At 49.1% G+C, this 19,301-nt stretch overlaps 1 pseudogene; it reads left to right on the top strand.

Moving 5' to 3' along the window:
• Window positions 1–4,007: 4,007 nt before the first annotated feature.
• On the top strand, window positions 4,008–18,465 carry LOC145340327 (galactosylceramide sulfotransferase-like; annotated as a pseudogene).
• The last annotated feature ends 836 nt before the right edge of the window (window positions 18,466–19,301 follow it).

Genomic DNA, 19,301 nt, shown 5'->3' with positions numbered 1-19,301 from the left:
GAGATATAATCGATAATAAATAGAATAGAATTAAATATCAGCTTCACTCACTCCCCGATTACAGAGAGATATAATCGATAATAAATAGAATAGAATTAAATATCATCTTCACTCACTCCCTGATTACAGAGAGATATAATCGATAATTAATAGAATAGAATTAAGTATCAGCTTCACTCACTCCCCGATTACAGAGAGATACAATCGATAATAAATAGAATAGAATTAAATATCAGCTTCACTCACTCCCCGATTACAGAGAGATATAATCGATAATAAATAGAATAGAATTAAATATCAGCTTCACTCACTCCCCGATTACAGAGAGATATAATCGATAATAAATAGAATAGAATTAAATATCAGCTTCACTCACTCCCCGATTACAGAGAGATATAATCGATAATAAATAGAATAGAATTAAATATCAGCTTCACTCACTCCCCGATTACAGAGAGATATAATCGATAATAAATAGAATAGAATTAAATATCATCCTCACTCCCCGATTACAGAGAGATATAATCGATAATAAATAGAATAGAATTAAATATCAGCCTCACTCACTCCCCCGATTACAGAGAGATATAATCGATAATAAATAGAATAGAATTAAATATCAGCTTCACTCACTCCCCGATTACAGAGAGATATAATCAATAATTAATAGAATAGAATTAAATATCAGCCTCACTCCCCGATTACAGAGAGATATAATCGATAATAAATAGAATAGAATTAAATATCAGCCTCACTCCTGGATTACAGAGAGATATAATCGATAGTAAATAGAATAGAATTAAATATCATCCTCACTCACTCCCCGATTACAGAGAGATATAATCGATAATAAATAGAATAGAATTAAATATCAGCCTCACTCACTCCCCGATTACAGAGAGATATAATCGATAATAAATAGAATAGAATTAAATATCAGCTTCACTCACTCCCCGATTACAGAGAGATATAATCGATAATAAATAGAATAGAATTAAATATCAGCTTCACTCACTCCCCGATTACAGAGAGATATAATCGATAATAAATAGAATAGAATTAAATATCAGCCTCACTCACTCCCCGATTACAGAGAGATATAATCGATAATAAATAGAATAGAATTAAATATCAGCCTCACTCACTCCCCGATTACACAGAGATATAATCGATAATAAATAGAATAGAATTAAATATCAGCTTCACTCACTCCCCGATTACAGAGAGATATAATCGATAATAAATAGAATAGAATTAAATATCATCCTCACTCACTCCCCGATTACAGAGAGATATAATCGATAATAAATAGAATAGAATTAAATATCAGCCTCACTCACTCCCCGATTACAGAGAGATATAATCGATAATAAATAGAATAGAATTAAATATCATCCTCACTCACTCCCCGATTACAGAGAGATATAATCGATAATAAATAGAATAGAATTAAATATCAGCCTCACTCACTCCCCGATTACAGAGAGATATAATCGATAATAAATAGAATAGAATTAAATATCAGCCTCACTCACTCCCCGATTAATGGGAGAAATGATATTAATTAAATATATTGAATAATCTGTTCTAGTTCCCAGGTGCCAGTGCCCAGAGAACACAACCCCCTCCTCCCACTGCCCTTCCCCCTGGGGGACCCCGATTGCCCTCTGTTCTGCCCGGTGGGGTCGCGACGCTCGCTCACGGAACGTGGGGATCTGTAATAAATCCCGTGGGAGGGAAACACTCTCGCTGGGTCGGAGAGGCTGGCGGCTCGGGAACCTTCAGTCCCGGGTCCTCCAATCTGAATTAAATTGTTGGAGAGTTATTATTTCACTCATTTCCCATCTGTCCCACCGAACTTTCTGGCACAGAACAGATTCATCCAGAAATCTGGGGCTGGGGGACACAGGTAGGATCGCAAACATTCCCACGTATCTGCCTCCGGGAGATTATTCCGATCTGCTAGTGTGAGAATCACAGTGTTCGAATCGTACCTCCTGATTGAATATAAAATAACACAGCCCAGTGTAGCCTGATAAATAATATTAATAATCCATAAATACAACATCACTTTGTCTAATACATATCGTCAAATTAGATTTATTACATCAATTATTTCCCAATTATTCTCAATCTTTAAAGATAATATCACCTCATCGAACACAAATTAACTTCAAATCTCATTCATTCCAGTGTCAATGAATAATTAGATCGAAGTCATTAATAATTCTTGTAATTACTGACAGTGATATCTATTATTAATAATGGAATCCAAGATCTCTGTGTGATTATAAACCCTTTATTAATGAGTTATCCTTTGGTCTAACGGCAGCACAGTGGTTAGCACTGCCTGCCTCACAGCGCCAGGGACCCAGGGTCGATTCCTGGCTCGAGTCACTGTCTGTGTGGACTCTGCATGTTCTCCCCGTGTCTGCATGGGTTTCCTCCGGGTGCTCCGGTTTCCTCCCACAGTCCAAAGATGTGTAGGTTAGGGTGGATTGGCCATGCTAAATTGTCCCTTAGTGTCCAAAGATGTGCAGGTTAGGGTGGATTGGCCATGCTAAATTGTTCCTTAGTGTCCAAAGATGTGCAGGTTAGGGTGGATTGGCCATGCTAAATTGTCCCTTAGTGTCCAAAGATGTGTAGGTTAGAGGGATTGGCCGTGCTAAATTGTCCCTTAGTGTCCAAAGATGTGTAGGTTAGGGTGGATTGGCCGTGCTAAATTGTCCCTTAGTGTCCAAAGATGTGCAGGTTAGGGTGGATTGGCCATGCTAAATTGTCCCTTAGTGACCAAAGATGTGTAGGTTAGGGTGGATTGGCCATGCTAAATTGTCCCTTAGTGTCCAAAGATGTGCAGGTTAGGGTGGATTGGCCGTGCTAAATTGTCCCTTAGTGTCCAAAGATGTGCAGGTTAGGGTGGATTGGCCATGCTAAATTGTCCCTTAGTGACCAAAGATGTGTAGGTTAGGGTGGATTGGCCATGCTAAATTGTCCCTTAGTGACCAAAGATGTGTAGGTTAGGGTGGATTGGCCGTGCTAAATTGTCCCTTAGTGACCAAAGATGTGTAGGTTAGGGTGGATTGGCCATGCTAAATTGTCCCTTAGTGACCAAAGATGTGTAGGTTAGGGTGGATTGGCCGTGCTAAATTGTCCCTTAGTGTCCAAAGATGTGTAGGTTAGGGTGGATTGGCCGTGCTAAATTGCCCCTTAGTGTCCAAAGATGTGTAGGTTAGGGTGGATTGGCCGTGCTAAATTGTCCCTTAGTGACCAAAGATGTGTAGGTTAGGGTGGATCGGCCATGCTAAATTGTCCCTTAGTGTCCAAAGATGTGTAGGTTAGGGTGGATTGGCCATGCTAAATTGTCCCTTAGTGTCCAAAGATGTGTAGGTTAGGGTGGATTGGCCATGCTAAATTGTCCCCTAGTGTCCAAAGATGTGTAGGTTAGGGTGGATTGGCTGTGCTAAATTGTCCCTTAGTGTCCAAAGATGTGTAGGTTAGGGTGGATTGGCCGTGCTAAATTGTCCCTTAGTGTCCAAAGATGTGTAGGTTAGGGTGGATTGGCTGTGCTAAATTGTCCCTTAGTGTCCAAAGATGTGTAGGTTAGGGTGGATTGGCCATGCTAAATTGTCCCTTAGTGTCCAAAGATGTGTAGGTTAGGGTGGATTGGCTGTGCTAAATTGTCCCCTTAGTGTCCAAAGATGTGCAGGTTAGGGTGGATTGGTAGAGTAAATGTATTGAGTTTTGGGGATAGGGCCTGGTTGGGATTGCGGTGCGTGCAGACGCAATGGGCTGAATGGCCTCTCTCTGCACTGTAAGGATTGTATGGTCCTTGCAGTAAAGGTCACTCTGATTATAATCTCCAGTGGATACAGACTCTCTCCAATGTGTTGTCCTCCTGTTCCAGGGTTCTGTCGCCGTGGTTCTGTGGTGGTTCGTGGGTCGCTGGGAGTGCGGCGATGTCTCTCTCGGCTCGCTGCCTGCGCTGCTGTGTCTGTCGCTCAAAGCTGATGCATCACGGACTCCTGTTCGCCATGTTCCTGGTCTCCGCCTTCATGCTCTGCTACAGCATCTTCTCAGCAAAGTACACCTGAGTGAGAGGGAGAGAGTGTAACACACAGAGAGAGGGAGAGAGGGACAGAGTGTAACACACAGAGAGAGGGAAAGAGGGAGAGAGTGTAACACACAGAGAGAGGGAGAGAGGGAGAGAGTGTAACACACAGAGAGAGGGAGAGAGGGAGAGAGTGTAACACAGAGAGAGGGAGAGAAGGAGAGAGTGTAACACACAGAGAGAGGGAGAGAGGGAGAGAGTGTAACACACAGAGAGAGGGAGAGAGGGAGAGAGTGTAACACACAGAGAGAGGGAGAGGGAGAGAGTGTAACACACAGAGAGAGGGAGAGAGGGAGAGAGTGTAACACACAGAGAGAGGGACAGAGGGAGAGAGTGTAACACACAGAGAGAGGGAGAGGGAGCGAGTGTAACACACAGAGAGAGGGAGAGGGAGAGAGTGTAACACACAGAGAGAGGGACAGAGGGAGAGAGTGTAACACACAGAGAGAGGGAGAGAGGGAGAGAGTGTAACACACAGAGAGAGGGAGAGAGGGAGAGAGTGTAACACACAGAGAGAGGGAGAGAGTGTAACACACAGAGAGAGGGAGAGGGAGAGAGTGTAACACACAGAGAGAGGGAGAGAGGGAGAGAGTGTAACACACAGAGAGAGGGAGAGAGGGAGAGAGTGTAACACACAGAGAGAGGGAGAGAGGGAGAGAGTGTAACACACAGAGAGAGGGAGAGAGGGAGAGAGTGTAACACACAGAGAGAGGGAGAGAGGGAGAGAGTGTAACACACAGAGAGAGGGAGAGAGGGAGAGAGTGTAACACACAGAGAGAGGGAGAGAGTGTAACACACAGAGAGAGGGAGAGAGGGACAGAGGGAGAGAGTGTAACACACAGAGAGAGGGAGAGAGGGAGAGAGTGTAACACACAGAGAGAGGGAGAGAGTGTAACACACAGAGAGAGGGAGAGAGTGTAACACACAGAGAGAGGGAGAGGGAGAGAGTGTAACACACAGAGAGAGGGAGAGAGGGAGAGAGTGTAACACACAGAGAGAGGGAGAGAGTGTAACACACAGAGAGAGGGAGAGAGTGTAACACACAGAGAGAGGGAGAGAGTGTAACACACAGAGAGAGGGAGAGGGAGAGAGTGTAACACACAGAGAGAGGGAGAGAGGGAGAGAGTGTAACACACAGAGAGAGGGAGAGAGGGAGAGAGTGTAACACACAGAGAGAGGGAGAGAGGGAGAGAGTGTAACACACAGAGAGAGGGAGAGAGTGTGACACACAGAGAGGGAGAGAGGGAGAGAGTGTAACACACAGAGAGAGGGAGAGAGGGAGAGAGTGTAACACACAGAGAGAGGGAGAGAGGGAGAGAGTGTGACACACAGAGAGGGAGAGAGGGAGAGAGTGTAACACACAGAGAGAGGGAGAGAGTGTAACACACAGAGAGAGGGAGAGAGTGTAACACACAGAGAGAGGGAGAGAGTGTGACACACAGAGAGGGAGAGAGGGAGAGAGTGCAACACACAGAGAGAGGGAGAGAGGGAGAGAGTGTAACACACAGAGAGAGGGAGAGAGTGTAACACACAGAGAGAGGGAGAGAGTGTAACACACAGAGAGAGGGAGAGAGTGTAACACACAGAGAGAGGGAGAGAGGGAGAGAGTGTAACACACAGAGAGAGGGACAGAGGGAGAGAGTGTAACACACAGAGAGAGGGAGAGAGTGTAACACACAGAGAGAGGGAGAGGGAGAGAGTGTAACACACAGAGAGAGGGAGAGGGAGAGAGTGTAACACACAGAGAGAGGGAGAGAGGGAGAGAGTGTAACACACAGAGAGAGGGAGAGGGAGAGAGTGTAACACACAGAGAGAGGGAGAGAGTGTAACACACAGAGAGAGGGAGAGAGTGTAACACACAGAGAGAGGGAGAGAGTGTAACACACAGAGAGAGGGAGAGGGAGAGAGTGTAACACACAGAGAGAGGGAGAGGGAGAGAGTGTAACACACAGAGAGAGGGAGAGGGAGAGAGTGTAACACACAGAGAGAGGGACAGAGGGAGAGAGTGTAACACACAGAGAGAGGGAGAGGGAGCGAGTGTAACACACAGAGAGAGGGAGAGAGGGAGAGAGTGTAACACACAGAGAGAGGGAGAGAGTGTAACACACAGAGAGAGGGAGAGGGAGAGAGTGTAACACACAGAGAGAGGGAGAGGGAGAGAGTGTAACACACAGAGAGAGGGAGAGGGAGAGAGTGTAACACACAGAGAGAGGGACAGAGGGAGAGAGTGTAACACACAGAGAGAGGGAGAGAGGGAGAGAGTGTAACACACAGAGAGAGGGAGAGAGGGAGAGAGTGTAACACACAGAGAGAGGGAGAGGGAGAGAGTGTAACACACAGAGAGAGGGAGAGGCAGAGAGGGAGAGAGTGTAACACACAGAGAGAGGGAGAGGCAGAGAGGGAGAGAGTGTAACACACAGAGAGAGGGAGAGGGAGAGGGACAGAGGGAGAGAGGGACAGAGGGAGAGAGTAACACACAGAGAGGGGGAGAGGCAGAGAGGGAGAGAGGGACTGAGGGAGAGAGGGACAGAGGGAGAGAGGGACAGAGGGAGAGAGTAACACACAGAGAGAGGGAGAGGCAGAGAGGGAGAGAGGGACTGAGGGAGAGAGGGACAGAGGGAGAGAGGGAGAGGCAGAACGAGAGAGAGGGAGAGGGAGAGAGGGAGAGGGAGATAGGGACAGAGGGAGAGGCAGAACGAGAGAGAGGGAGAAAGGGATAGAGGGAGAGAGAGAGAGCGGGAGAGTGACAGAGGGAGAGACAGGACTAGAGAGAGGGAGAGGGAGAGGGGGACAGAGTGAGAGGGAGAATGGGAGAGAGAGGGAGAGAGGCACAGAGGGAGAGGGACATAGGGAGAGAGGGAGAGGCAGAACAAGAGAGAGGGAGAGGGGGACAGAGTGAGAGGGAGAATGAGAGAGAGGGACAGAGAGAGAGAGAGGGAGAGGCAGAACGAGGGAGAGGGAGAGACTGAATGAGAAAGGGGGAGAGAGGGACAGAGGGAGAGGGAGATAGGGACAGAGTGAGAGGGAGAGACAGAATGAGAGAGAGGGAGAGGGACAGAGGGAGAAAGGGAGAGACAGAACAAGAGAGAGGGAGAGGGAGAGAGGGACAGAGTCAGAGGGACAGAGGGAGAGACTGAACGAGAGAGAGGGAGAGAGGGAGCGGACAACAGAGGGAGAGACAGAGACAGAAATTTAGAGACAAGGAGGGAGACAGAGAGAGACAGAGAAAGAGAGAGACAGACAGAAAGTGAGACAGAAAGAGAGAGACAGAGAGAGAGAGAGAGAGAGAGAGAGAGATGGAGCAATAGAGAGACAGAGAGATGAGGAGAGGTTTTGAGAGGGAATCCCAGAGATTAGGGTCCCCCTCAGGCAGCTGAAGACGAGGCAGTCACTGGCGGAGTGATTAAAATCTGGGGATGATCAAGAGGCTGGAATTGGAGGAGAGCAGAGAGCTCAGAGGTTACAGAGATAGGGAGGGGTGTAGGGGGCTGGAGGGGGTTACAGAGATAGGGAGGGGGTGTAGGGGGCTGGAGGAGGTTACAGAGATAGGGAGGGGGTGTAGGGGGCTGGAGGAGGTTACAGAGATAGGGAGGGGGTGTAGGGGCTGGAGGAGGTTACAGAGATAGGGAGGGGGTGTAGGGGGCTGGAGGAGGTTACAGTGATAGGGAGGGGTGTAGGGGGCTGGAGGAGGTTACAGAGAGAGGGAGGGGGTGTAGGGGCTGGAGGAGGTTACAGGGATAGGGAGGGGTGTAGGGGCTGGAGGAGGTTACAGAGATAGGGAGGGGTGTAGGGGCTGGAGGAGGTTACAGAGATAGGGAGGGGGTGTAGGGGGCTGGAGGAGGTTACAGAGATAGGGAGGGTTGTAGGGGGCTGGAGGAGGTTACAGAGATAGGGAGGGGGTGTAGGGGCTGGAGGAGGTTACAGAGATAGGGAGGGGGTGCAGGGGGCTGGAGGGGGTTACAGAGATAGGGAGGGGATGTAGAGGCTGGAGGAGGTTACAGAGATAGGGAGGGGATGTATGGGCTGGAGGGGGTTACAGAGATAGGGAGGGGCGTAGGGGGCTGGAGGAGGTTACAGAGATAGGGAGGGGGTGTAGAATATTTTCCGTTGTTTCAGTTTGGATGAGTGTCACATGCTCAGTGTTTTTTCTTTCCTCCCTCACCCCCCCTCCCTCTTGCCCCCCCACCTCGCCCCCCCCTCCCCGTGACCCCCCCTCCCTCCCTCACCCCCCCCTCCCCCTTGCCCCATCCCGCCTCCTTCCCCCTCCCTTTGACCCCCCCTCCCCCTCTCGCCCCCCCTCCCTCTCCCCTTGGCTCCCCCCCTCTCCCCTCGACCCCCTGCCCCCCTCTCTCTCCCCTCCCCTCTCCCCCCCCATACCCCCCCAGTTCCGCTGTGCCCCAGAGTTGCCCCCAGCAGGCAGGCCTGAGTGAGCAGGCCACGCCTCGGGCCTGTTTCCCCCAGTGGGACCTGATGTTCCTGAAGACCCACAAGGCCGGCAGCAGCACCGTGCTCAACATCCTCTTCCGCTACGGGGAGAAACACCGGCTGAAGTTCGCCTTCCCCTCCGGCAGCAATGACTTCCTCTACCCCTCATCCTTCCAGCGGAGCGCCATCGCTGACTATACCTCGGGAGCCTGCTACAACATCATTGCGAACCACATGCGCTTCAACCAGGCCGAACTGCGCCAGCTGCTGCCCACCGAACGCCTCTACTTCACCATCCTGCGGTGGCCATCCACCCTCTTCGAGTCCAGCTTCCATTACTACAGTCCCACCATCCCCCTGACCTGGCGAATCCCAGGGGCCCGACAAGATGGCCGCCTTCCTCCGCGACCCCTGGGCCTACTACAGTCCCGCGGCCTACAACAGCCACTACCTCCGCAACCTCCAGTTCTTTGACCTGGGCTACGATAAGGATATGGACCCCATGGACCCCGCCCTCAATGACATCTTCAAGGTGAGGTCCAGCAGGGTTGAGGGGTGGGGCACAATCGTTAAACCCGGGGGGTTACCGGGTGCTGTAGGGCGGGCAGGGTCATAGGTGTGGGTCGATGGGGCATGGACCAAGGGGAGGCAGTTCAATTCCAGCCATTGAGAGCTAGGCGGGAGGATGAGCTCTGAGGAGGACACAAAGATGCTTTCGTGTGATAGGGTGGCACAGCGGGCGACACTGCTGCCTCACGGCGCCAGGGACCCGGGTTCCATTCCCAGCTTGGGTCACTGTCTGTGTGGAGTCTGTACATTGTCCCCGTGTCTGCATGGGTTTCCTCCGGGTGCTCCGGTTTCCTCCCACAATCCAAAGATGTGCAGGTTAGGGTGGATTGGCCATGCTAAATTGCCCCTTAGTGTCCAAAGATGTGTAGGTTAGGGGGATTGGCCATGCTAAATTGCCCCTTAGTGTCCAAAGATGTGCAGGTTAGGGTGGATTGGCCATGCTAAATTGCCCCTTAGTGTCCAAAGATGTGTAGGTTAGGGTGGATTGGCCATGCTAAATTGTCCCTTAGTGTCCAAAGATGTGCAGGTTAGGGGGATTGGCCATGCTAAATTGCCCCTTAGTGTCCAAAGATGTGCAGGTTAGGGGGATTGGCCATGCTAAATTGTCCCTTAGTGTCCAAAGATGTGTAGGTTAGGGGGATTGGCCATGCTAAATTGTCCCTTAGTGTCCAAAGATGTGCAGGTTAGGTGGATTGGCCATGCTAAATTGTCCCTTAGTGTCCAAAGATGTAGGTTAGGTGGATTGGCCATGCTAAATTGTCCCTTAGTGTCCAAAGATGTGCAGGTTAGGTGGATTGGCCATGCTAAATTGTCCCTTAGTGTCCAAAGATTTGTAGGTTAGGTGGATTGGCCATGCTAAATTGTCCCTTAGTGTCCAAAGATGTGTAGGTTAGGGTGGATTGGCCATGCTAAATTGTCCCTTAGTGTCCAAAGATGTGTAGGATAGGGGGATTGGCCATGCTAAATTGTCCCTTAGTGTCCAAAGATGTGTAGGTTAGGGGGATTGGCCATGCTAAATTGTCCCTTAGTGTCCAAAGATGTAGGTTAGGTGGATTGGCCATGCTAAATTGTCCCTTAGTGTCCAAAGATGTGTAGGTTAGGTGGATTGGCCATGCTAAATTGTCCCTTAGTGTCCAAAGATGTGCAGGTTAGGGTGGATTGGCCATGCTAAATTGCCCCTTAGTGTCCAAAGATGTACAGGTTAGGGTGGATTGGCCATGCTAAATTGTCCCTTAGTGTCCAAAGATGTACAGGTTAGGGTGGATTGGCCATGCTAAATTGCCCCTTAGTGTCCAAAGATGTACAGGTTAGGGTGGATTGGCCATGCTAAATTGTCCCTTAGTGTCCAAAGATGTACAGGTTAGGGTGGATTGGCCATGCTAAATTGTCCCTTAGTGTCCAAAGATGTGCAGGTTAGGGTGGATTGGCCATGCTAAATTGCCCCTTAGTGTCCAAAGATGTGCAGGTTAGGGTGGATTGGCCGTGCTAAATTGTCCCTTAGTGTCCAAAGGTGTGTAGGTTAGGTGGATTGGCCATGCTAAATTGCCCCTTAGTGTCCAAAGATGTACAGGTTAGGGTGGATTGGCCATGCTAAATTGTCCCTTAGTGTCCAAAGATGTACAGGTTAGGGTGGATTGGCCATGCTAAATTGTCCCTTAGTGTCCAAAGATGTGTAGGTTAGGGGGATTGGCCATGCTAAATTGTCCCTTAGTGTCCAAAGATGTGTAGGTTAGGGGGATTGGCCATGCTAAATTGTCCCTTAGTGTCCAAAGATGTGTAGGTTAGGGGGATTGGCCATGCTAAATTGCCCCTTATTGTTCCCAAATAGGTGCCAGAGTGTGTTGACTGGGGGAATTTTCCCAGTAACTTCATTGCGGTGTTAATGTCGGCCAACTTGTGACACAAACAAAATATTAAAAAACAAGTCTTGTGAGTGGCAAAATGCCGAATAGAACCAAATTCCATAGGAGCAGGAGTAGGCCATTCAGCCCCTCGAGCCTGCTCCGTCATTCAATAAGATCATGGCTGATCTTTGTGTGGACTCAGCTCCACTTACCCACCCGCTCACCATAACCCTTAATTCCTTTACTGTTCAAACATTTATCTATCCTTGCCTTAAAAACATTCAATGAGGGAGCCTCAACTGCTTCACTGGGCAGGAAATTCCACAGATTCACAACCCTTTGGGTGAAGAAGTTCCTCCTCAACTCAGTCCTAAATCTGCTCCCCCTTATTCTGAGACCATGCCCCCTCGTTCTAGTTTCACCCGCCAGTGGAAACAACTTCCCTGCTTCTATCTTATCGATTCCCTTCATAATCTTATATGTTTCTATAAGATCTCCCCTCATTCTTCTGAATTCCAATGAGTATAGCCCCAGTCTACTCAGTCTCTCCTCATAAGCCAACCCCCTCAACCCCGGAATCACCCTAGTGAATCTCCTCTGCACCCCCTCCAGTGCCAGTATATCCTTTCTCAAGTCAGGAGACCAAAACTGTACACAGTAACTCCAGGTGTGGCCTCACCAGCACCTTTATAGCTGCAACATAACCTCGCTGTTTTTAAACTCCATTCCTCCAGCAATGAAGGACAAAATTCCATTTGCCTTCTTAATTACCTGCTGTACCTACAAACCAACTCGAGAATCCTACACAAGGACACCCAGATCCCTCTGCACAGCAGCATGCTGCAATTTTTTACCATTTAAATAATAGTCCATTTTGCTGTTATTCCGACCAAAATGGATGACCCCACATTTGCCAACATTGAACTCCATCTGCCAGACCCTCGCCCACTCATTGAGACTATCTATATCCCTTTGCAGACTTTCAGCATCCTCTGCACACTTTGCTCTGACACCCATTTTAGTGTCATCTGTGAATTTCGACACACTGCACTTGGTCCCCAACTCCAAATCATCTCTGTAAATCATAAACAATTGCGGTGCAGAATGTAGTCTTATAGTCACAAAATCACAGAATCTCTACAGTGCACAAGGAGGCCATTCGGCCCATCGAGTCTGCACTGACCACAATCCCACCCAGGCTCTACCCCCGTAACCCCATGCATTTACCCTTTCTGGTCCCCCTGACACTAAGGTGCAGTTCCTAAAAACTATTTTGTGGGACACCGGCGTCGCTGGCTGGGTCAGTATTTATCGCCCATCCCCAGTTGCCCCCTTGGAGGGACAGTTGAGAGTCACCCACATTGCTGTGTCTCTGGACTCCCATGTAGGCCAGACCGGGGTAAGGACGGCAGATTTCCTTCCCTAAAGGGAACCAGATGGGTTTTTCCCACAATGGGTCATCAGGAGATTCTTAATCCCAGATATTTTTTATTGAATTCAAATTCCACCGTCTGCTGTGGGTGGGATTCGAACCCGGGTCCCCCAGAACATTAGCTGAGTTTCTGGATTAATACCACCACCTCCCCGTAGCACGGCCAATCCACCCTAACCTACACATCTTTGGACACTAAGGGACAATTTAGCATGGCCAATCCACCCTAACCTACACATCTTTGGACACTAAGAGACAATTTAGCACGGCCAATCCACCCTAACCTACACATCTTTGGACACTAAGAGACAATTTAGCATGGCCAATCCACCCTAACCTGCACATCTTTGGACACTAAGAGACAATTTAGCATGGCCAATCCACCCTAACCTGCACATCTTTGGACACTAAGAGACAATTTAGCACGGCCAATCCACCCTAACCTACACATCTTTGGACACTAAGGGACAATTTAGCATGGCCAATCCACCCTAACCTACACATCTTTGGACACTAAGAGACAATTTAGCATGGCCAATCCACCCTAACCTGCACATCTTTGGACACTAAGAGACAATTTAGCACGGCCAATCCACCCTAACCTACACATCTTTGGACACTAAGAGACAATTTAGCATGGCCAATCCACCCTAACCTGCACATCTTTGGACACTAAGAGACAATTTAGCATGGCCAATCCACCCTAACCTGCACATCTTTGGACACTAAGAGACAATTTAGCATGGCCAATCCACCCTAACCTGCACATCTTTGGACACTAAGAGACAATTTAGCACGGCCAATCCACCCTAACCTACACATCTTTGGACACTAAGAGACAATTTAGCATGGCCAATCCACCCTAACCTGCACATCTTTGGACACTAAGAGACAATTTAGCACGGCCAATCCACCCTAACCTACACATCTTTGGACACTAAGAGACAATTTAGCATGGCCAATCCACCCTAACCTGCACATCTTTGGACACTAAGGGGCAATTTATCATGGCCAATCCACCCTAACCTACACATCTTTGGACACTAAGGGACAATTTAGCACGGCCAATCCACCCTAACCTACACATCTTTGGACACTAAGGGACAATTTAGCATGGCCAATCCACCCTAACCTACACATCTTTGGACACTAAGGGACAATTTAGCACGGCCAATCCACCCTAACCTACACATCTTTGGACACTAAGGGGCAATTTATCATGGCCACTCCACCCTAACCTACACACCTTTGGACACTAAGGGACAATTTAGCACGGCCAATCCCCCTAACCTACACATCTTTGGACACTAAGGGGCAATTTATCATTGCCAATCCACCCGAACCTACACATCTTTGGACACTAAGGGGCAATTTATCATGGCCAATCCACCCTAACCTACACATCTTTGGACACTAAGGGGCAATTTATCATGGCCAATCCACCCTAACCTACACATCTTTGGACACTAAGGGACAATTTAGCATGGCCAATCCACCCTAACCTACACATCTTTGGACAGTAAGGGACAATTTAGCATGGCCAATCCACCCTAACCTACACATCTTTGGACACTAAGGGACAATTTAGCATGGCCAATCCACCCTAACCTACACATCTTTGGACACTAAGGGGCAATTTAGCATGGCCAATCCACCCTAACCTACACATCTTTGGACACTAAGGGACAATTTAGCACGGCCAATCCCCCTAACCTGCACATCTTTGGACACTAAGAGACAATTTAGCATGGCCAATCCACCCTAACCTACACATCTTTGGACACTAAGAGACAATTTAGCATGGCCAATCCACCCTAACCTACACATCTTTGGACACTAAGGGACAATTTAGCACAGCCAATCCCCCTAACCTGCACATCTTTGGACACTAAGAGACAATTTAGCATGGCCAATCCACCCTAACCTACACATCTTTGGACACTAAGGGACAATTTAGCACGGCCAATCCCCCTAACCTGCACATCTTTGGACACTAAGAGACAATTTAGCACGGCCAATCCACCCTAACCTACACATCTTTGGACACTAAGAGACAATTTAGCATGGCCAATCCACCCTAACCTGCACATCTTTGGACACTAAGGGACAATTTAGCATGGCCAATCCACCCTAACCTACACATCTTTGGACACTAAGGGACAATTTAGCACGGCCAATCCACCCTAACCTACACATCTTTGGACACTAAGGGACAATTTAGCACGGCCAATCCCCCTAACCTACACATCTTTGGACACTAAGGGACAATTTAGCATGGCCAATCCACCCTAACCTACACATCTTTGGACACTAAGGGACAATTTAGCATGGCCAATCCACCCTAACCTACACATCTTTGGACACTAAGGGACAATTTAGCATGGCCAATCCACCCTAACCTACACATCTTTGGACACTAAGGGACAATTTAGCATGGCCAACCCACCCTAACCTACACATCTTTGGACACTAAGGGACAATTTAGCATGGCCAATCCACCCTAACCTACACATCTTTGGACACTAAGGGATAATTTAGCATGGCCAATCCATCGTAACCTGCACATCTTTGGACACTAAGGGACAATTTAGCATGGCCAATCCACTCTAACCTACACATCTTTGGACACTAAGGGACAATTTAGCATGGCCAATCCACCCTAACCTACACATCTTTGGACACTAAGGGACAATTTAGCATGGCCAATCCACCCTAACCTACACATCTTTGGACACTAAGGGACAATTTAGCATGGCCAATCCACCCTAACCTACACATCTTTGGACACTAAGGGGCAATTTAGCACGGCCAATCCACCCTAACCTGCACATCTTTGGACACTAAGGGACAATTTAGCATGGCCAATCCACCCTAACCTACACATCTTTGGACACTAAGGGACAATTTAGCATGGCCAATCCACCCTAACCTACACATCTTTGGACACTAAGGGATAATTTAGCATGGCCAATCCATCGTAACCTGCACATCTTTGGACACTAAGGGACAATTTAGCATGGCCAATCCACTCTAACCTACACATCTTTGGACACTAAGGGACAATTTAGCATGGCCAATCCACCCTAACCTACACATCTTTGGACACTAAGGGACAATTTAGCATGGCCAATCCACACTAACCTACACATCTTTGGACACTAAGGGACAATTTAGCATGGCCAATCCCCCCTAACCTACACATCTTTGGACACTAAGGGGCAATTTAGCATGGCCAATCCACCCTAACCTACACATCTTTGGACACTAAGGGGCAATTTAGCATGGCCAATCCACCCTAACCTACACATCTTTGGACACTAAGAGACAATTTAACATGGCCAATCCACCCTAACCTGCACATCTTTGGAGTGTGAGAGGAAGCCATGTGCAGATACATGGATTTGGGCCGGTGTCTGTGGGAGTTTGCGCATTCTCCCCGTGCTTGCGTGGGTTTTCTCCGGGTGCTCCGGTTTCCTCCCACACCCCAAAGATGTGCTATTATGCTGATTGGTGGTAATAAATTGTCCCTAAATTAGTTTTCCCTCAATGTGGATGGCCATAAGAACATAAGAACATAAGAAATAGGAGCAGGAGTAGGCCATCTAGCCCTTCGAGCCTGCCCCGCCATTCAATAAGATCATGGCTGATCTGTCGTGGCTCAGTTCCACATTCCCGCTCTCTCCCCATAACCCTTAATCCCCTCTCTTATCAAGAACCCATCAACCCGCTTCTTAAAAATATTTAGCGAGGCAGCCTCCACCACTTCAACGGGCAGAGAATTCCAGAGATTCACCACCCTTTGAGTGAAGAAGTTCCTCCTCAACTCCGTTCTAAACCGCCCCCCCTTTATCTTGAGGCTGTGCCCCCTAGTCCTACTGTCCTTTCTGAGCGGGAAGAGCCTCTCCACCTCTATCCTATCCATCCCATTCATCATCTTATACGTCTCAATGAGATCTCCCCTCATTCTTCTAAACTCTAACGAGTACAAGCCTAGTTTATTCAGCCTCTCCTCATAGCTCAACCCCCTCAACTCCGGTATCAGCCTAGTAAACCTCCTCTGCACTCCCTCCAGGGCCAAAATATCCTTGCGCAGGTGCGGCAAGAAGGATGTTCCTTGCTATAGAGGGAGCACAGCGAAGGTTTCCCAGGCTGATTCCTGGGATGGCAGGTCTGTCATATGAGGAGAGACTGAGTGGGTTAGGATTCTATTCACTGGAGTTTAGAAGAGTGAGAGGGGATCTGATAGAAACTTATAAAATTCACACAGGGTTAGACAGGGTAGATTCAGAAAGAATGTTCCCCATGGTGGGGGGGGAGTCCAGAACTAGGGGTCAGAGTTTGAGGATAAGGGGGAAACCTTTTAGGACTGAGGTGGAGGGGAAATTTCTTCACCCAGAGGGTGGGGAATGTGTGGAATTCACTCCCACAGAAAGTAGTTGAGGCCAAAATGTTGTGTGGATTTCAGGAAGAAATTAGATTTCACTCTTGGGGGCGAAAGGGATAAAGTTTTAAAGTTGATTTATTTAGTGTCATAAATCTGCTCAGTGAGAGGGGATCTCCGAGAAACTTATAACATTCTAACATCAATCAGGGTGGAATGTTTATAAAGCTTTGGTTTGGCCGTACTTCGAATATTGGGTTCAATTCTGGTCACCATGTTGATCTCTGGGTCAGGGAGAGAGAAGGCGAATGGGATGCTGGCCTTCATAGCGAGGGGGATTGAATATAAAAGTAGGGAGGTCTTGCTGCAGCTGTATAGGGCATTGGTGAGGCCGCAGCTGGAGTACTGTGTGCAGTTTTGGTCGCCGTACTTACGCAAGGATATTTTGGCCTTGGAGGGAGTGCAGAGGAGGTTTACTAGGCTGATACCGGAGTTGAGGGGATTGAGCTATGAGGAGAGGCTGAATAAACTAGGCTTGTACTCGTTAGAGTTGAGAAGAATGAGGGGAGATCTCATTGAGACGTATAAGATGATGAATGGGATGGATAGGATAGAGGTGGAGAGACTCTTCCCGCTCAGAAAGGACAGTAGGACTAGGGGGCACAGCCTCAAGATAAAGGGGGGGGCGGTTTAGAACGGAGTTGAGGAGGAACTTCACTCAAAGGGTGGTGAATCTCTGGAATTCTCTGCCCGTTGAAGTGGTGGAGGCTGCCTCGCTAAATATTTTTAAGACGCGGGTTGATGGGTTTTTGATAAGAGAGGGGATTAAGGGTTATGGGGAGAGGGCGGGAAAGTGGAACTGAGCCACGACAGATCAGCCATGATCTTATTGAATGGCGGGGCAGGCTCGAAGGGCCAGATGGCCTACTCCTGCTCCTATTTCTTATGTTCTTGCGTTCGGTGACTGCCAAACGGTTCGTTGGTTGTCGTAGAGAGAGGATTTGAGTTGAGGGATAGGGATGTCTTGATGTACAGGGGAGGAGGATGGGGGGGATGAGCCGTGCGGATCTGGGAGGGGGCCAGTATTGACCTGACGGGCCGAATGGCCCTCTTGTGCGAGGTAGCGAGTGTTGGTTTGTGTCCTCCCCTGCAGGAGTTGGAGATGCGGTTCACCCTGGTGATGTTGATGGAGTATTTTGATGAATCTCTCATCCTGCTGAAGGAGTTGCTTTGCTGGGAGATGGAGGACATGCTGTACTTCCGCCTGAATAGCCGGGCTGCCAGGGAGGTGGCCCCCCTGGACCTCCAGCTGGAGCGCCTGGCCCTCCAGTGGAACCAGCTGGACGCCCTCCTCTACGCCCACTTCAACCGCACCTTCTGGAGGCAGGTGGAGAGTTTTGGACACACGCGAATGGCCTGGGAGGTGGCTGAGCTGCGCTGGCTCAACGCCCGCATGGCCGAGGCCTGCATCGAGGGCGGGGGCCCGGTGGACGCCTCCCAGGTCCACGACGCCGCCTTCCGGCCCTGGCAACCCATCGGACACCGCACCATCGTGGGCTACAACCGCAAGCAGCAGTTGGACGAGGTGTACCAGGCGCTGTGCGACGCCATGCTGACCCCCGAGATCCAGTACATGAGCAACTTGGGCGTCAGCCTGTGGAGGATGAGGCTGTGGGCCAGCCTGCGCGACCTGGTCAACTGGTAAACTGCGGCCTGGGGGTGGACAATGGCGGCGAGGGAGAGCCTGGGCGTGTGAGCAGGCCTCCTGGCTGGAGGCATCAAGACGGAGCCTCCTCAGCCTTTCCTTCCCTCTCGAGACTCTTAGCACGCCAACATCCTCCTCTCAAGCCTGTTACCATTAGCAACTGGAGTTTGAGGCCTACATCCCCCTCTCAAGCCTGTTACCATTAGCAACTGGAATTTTAAGGCCTACATCCCCCTCTCAAGCCTGTTACCATTAGCAACTGGAGTTTGAGGCCTACATCCCCCTCTCAAGCCTGTTACCGTTAGCAACTGGAGTTTGAGGCCTACATCCACCTCTCAAGCCTGTTATCATTAGCAACTGGAGTTTGAGGCCTACATCCCCCTCTCAAGCCTGTTACCGTTAGCAACTGGAATTTTAAGGCCTACATCCCCCTCTCAAGCCTGTTACCGTTAGCAACTGGAGTTTGAGGCCTACATCCCCCTCTCAAGCCTGTTACCGTTAGCAACTGGAGTTTGAGGCCTACGTCCACCTCTCAAGCCTGTTACCATTAGCAACTGCAGTTTGAGGCCTACATCCCCCTCTCAAGCCTGTTACCATTAGCAACTGGAGTTTGAGGCCTACATCCCCCCTCTCAAGCCTGTTACCATTAGCAACTGGAGTTTGAGGCCTACATCCCCCCTCTCAAGCCTGTTACCATTAGCAACTGGAGTTTGAGGCCTACATCCCCCTCTCAAGCCTGTTACCATTAGCAACTGGAGTTTGAGGTCTACATCCCCCTCTCAAGCCTGTTATCATTCGCAGCTGGAGTTTGAGGCCTACATCCCCCTCTCAAGCCT

Source organism: Carcharhinus amblyrhynchos, unplaced genomic scaffold (genome assembly GCF_965287045.1).
Source record: "Carcharhinus amblyrhynchos unplaced genomic scaffold, sCarAmb.v2.hapA scaffold_933, whole genome shotgun sequence".
NCBI lineage: Eukaryota > Metazoa > Chordata > Chondrichthyes > Carcharhiniformes > Carcharhinidae > Carcharhinus > Carcharhinus amblyrhynchos.
The sequence above is the reverse complement of the archived record's forward strand: the minus strand, read 5'-3'. Positions and strand labels throughout refer to the sequence as shown.